Here is a 3,244-nt window from a genome sequence, read left to right as displayed (position 1 = left end):
GATCCACCTGCATATCAGATTTCAGGCTCAGGGGGAAAAAAAAAGTAGTGTAGCCACAGGCCCTTTGGAATTCAACTAAAATATGCCTACTAGCTATCTACTAAACAGAGACCCCCCCCCCCAATTCTTCACCTGCACTATTCCAGCCTTTAGGTCCATGATTGCTCAACAATTTGTTTGGCTTTGTATGTTCACTCTCTTTTCAGCCACCAGGTTCCAGATGCCAGCAGGATGCCGACCAGACTTCCCTGGACAGACAACCCCACCAATGTGTCCTGGAGCTCTGCTTCCCCAGAGCCCTGCCCCACTAGGGAGAGAGGCAGACTGTGAGTATGGATCCACCTGTCAACACCCATGTTCAGTGGGGAAGCAATTCCAGAAGCCAGACCTTCCACCTTCTGCATCCCACAATGACCCTGGGTCCATCCTCCCAGAGGGATAGAGAACAGGAAAGCTATCAGGGGAGGGGATGGGATACGGAGATCTGGTGGTGGGAACTGTGTGGAGTTGTACCCCTCTCACCCTACGGTTTTGTCAGTGTTTCCTTTTTATAAATAAAAGTTAAAAAAAAAGAATGGGTAAAAATATTCTTGTGATGTAACAGAAGACATACTCTTCTTAGATTATAAAGTCAGAGGTCAGGCAGTGGCATGCTCAGTTAAACACACATGTTACCCTGTACCAGGGCCTGGGTTCAAGTCCCTGGTCCCCATATGCATGTGAAATACAGCTAAGTATTTTTCTAATCCAACTCCCTCCCCCACAGCTTTTTATTTTGAGAACAGAGGGAGAGAGAGAAAGAGATCTCAGTCCATGGAGGTCTACTGGTAAAATCCCCACAGTCTGTGACCCATGCAGTTTCAAGACACTTCAGCCTGTCATTTGTTTAGTTATCTACTTATTTATTTGTTCAGCTACCATCTATCTACCTATCTACCTATCTGTCTATGTATCTTTCATCTATCAGTTACTATCTATCTTCCACCAGTTACTATCTATCTATCTATCTATCTATCTATCTATCATCACTGGGGCTTCACAACCAACCCCAGGCTGATTTTCTTTCTTTTCTTTTTTTTTTTTTTTTTTTACAGATAGAATGGCAGAAACTGAGAAGGAATGGGGACACAGAAGTCTGGTGGTGGGAACGGTGTGGAATGATACCCCTGTTGTCTCATCATTTTTTAAATCAATAGGAAATAATTAATAATACACTGAGAAGAAAAAGAAGAACAGGAAATAACTGGGGGGGGGGGAGCAATTTTGGGCAGACGAATGCTGAACCACCCGTGAGCGTTAGAGGGCAGCAGAGAGCAGGTCTGGCCTCCAAGCAGCTGATTCCTGGACATTCCAGACAGAGCCGCCTCCCTGGGGGTCCAATTCTGGAGTTTGGGGGGCTCTACCAGGTGCGCCATGGCACGGGCCCTAAAATCAGGACTTTTTAGGGCTGTCAGAACTGAATTAGTTTAGACAGGGCTGTCAGTCAACGCCTGCAACCTCCCCTTGAACCCTAAGAAGGGTGGTAGGGTGGTGTATTTACCACTCGCGTCCACCAGGTGGCAGGCTCGCCATTCATTCATTCATTCCCTTGGTTTTGTTTTGCAGAAAGATGTGTGTGTGTGTGTGTGTGTGTGTGTGTGTTGCTAGTCTTGGTTTAATTACTATGGATTTACTTGTTTATTTATTTATTCGTCTTTAACTAGAGCCCTGATGCGCTCTGGCTGATGGTGGTGCTGGGGATTGAACCTGGGATCTCAGCGTCGTAGGCAGTAGTCTTAGCAGAATTATTGCTGTTGTTGTTGTTATTGTTATTATTTACCCCAGAGCCTTGCTCAGCTCATGCTGATGGTGGTGCTGAGGACTGAACCTGGGACCTCAGCGTCTTAGGCAGGAGAGTCTTAGCAGGATTATTATTGTTGCTGTTGTTGTTATTGTTATTATTTACCCCAGAGCCTTGCTCAGCTCTGGCTGATGGTGGTGCTGGGGATGGAACCTGGGACTTCAGGGACACACACACTCAATAATATAATAATATAATATAATAATAATATGTATATAATATATAATATAATATGATGTAATATGATATACTGTAACATACTATAATATACAATATACTATACTATACTATCCTGTATTTGTTTTTGCCTCGAGGGTTATCGCTGGGGCTCGGTGTCAGCACTACAAATCCACTGCTCCTGGAGGGAGAAACTGAGAGAGGAGGGGGAGATAGAGAGAGAGAAAGATAGACACCTGCAGCCCCTGCTTCACCGCTTGTGAAAGTGTCCTCACCCCCGCAGGTTCGGAGCTGGGGGCTCGAACCCGGGTCCTTGCTCTTAGTTCTATATGAGCTTAACTGGGTTCACCACAGCCCCAGAGGCCCTAATTTATTATTATTATTATTATTTTAACCGGAGCCCTGCTCAGCTCTGGCTTAGGGTGGTGCTGGGGATTGAACGTGAGACTTTGGAGCCTCAGGCAGGAGTCTCTTTGCAGATCCATCATGTTGTCTCCCCCACCCCACCCCGCTTCCATTCCTTATTTTGAATGCATGTAAAGTCACAAGCTTAACTCTTCCCTTTCTTTTCTTCTTTTCTTTTTTTCTCTTCTTTCCCTTTCTTTTCTTTTTTAACAGGAGCCCTGCTCAGCTCTGGCTGATGGTGGGGCTTGAACCCGGGACCTCAGCGCTTCAGGCAGGAGAGTCTCTTTGCAAAACCCCGGTGCCGTCTCCTCAGTCCTATTTTTATTTTTATTTTATTTTTTTCTAGTGCTCACATCTGGCTCCATGGCTGTGGACATGAAGAAAACCATTTAAAAAATTATATTAGTTTATTCCCTTTTGTTGTCCTTGTTGTTTTATTGTCGTAGTTATTATTGATGTCATCATTGTTGGATAGGACAGAGAGAAATGGAGAGAGGAGGGGAAGACAGAGAGGGAGAGAAAGACAGACACCTGCAGACCTGCTTCACCACCTCTCTGTCTTCCCCTCCTCTCTCCATTTCTCTCTGTCCTATCCAACAACAGCAACGATAATAATGGCCATAACAATGATAAAGCAACAAGGGCAACAAAAGGGGAAAAAATGGCCTCCAGGAGCAGTGGATTTGTAGTGCAGACACCAAGCCTCAGCAATAACCCTGGAGGCACAATTAAAAAAAAAAGAGTATGTGTGACCATGAGCAAGGATCCAGGTTCAAGTCCCCAGTTCCCACCTGCAGGGAGAAAGCTTCACAAGTGGTGAAT

This window comes from Erinaceus europaeus, chromosome 23 (genome assembly GCF_950295315.1).
Source record: "Erinaceus europaeus chromosome 23, mEriEur2.1, whole genome shotgun sequence".
Lineage (NCBI taxonomy): Eukaryota > Metazoa > Chordata > Mammalia > Eulipotyphla > Erinaceidae > Erinaceus > Erinaceus europaeus.
The sequence above is the reverse complement of the archived record's forward strand: the minus strand, read 5'-3'. Positions refer to the sequence as shown.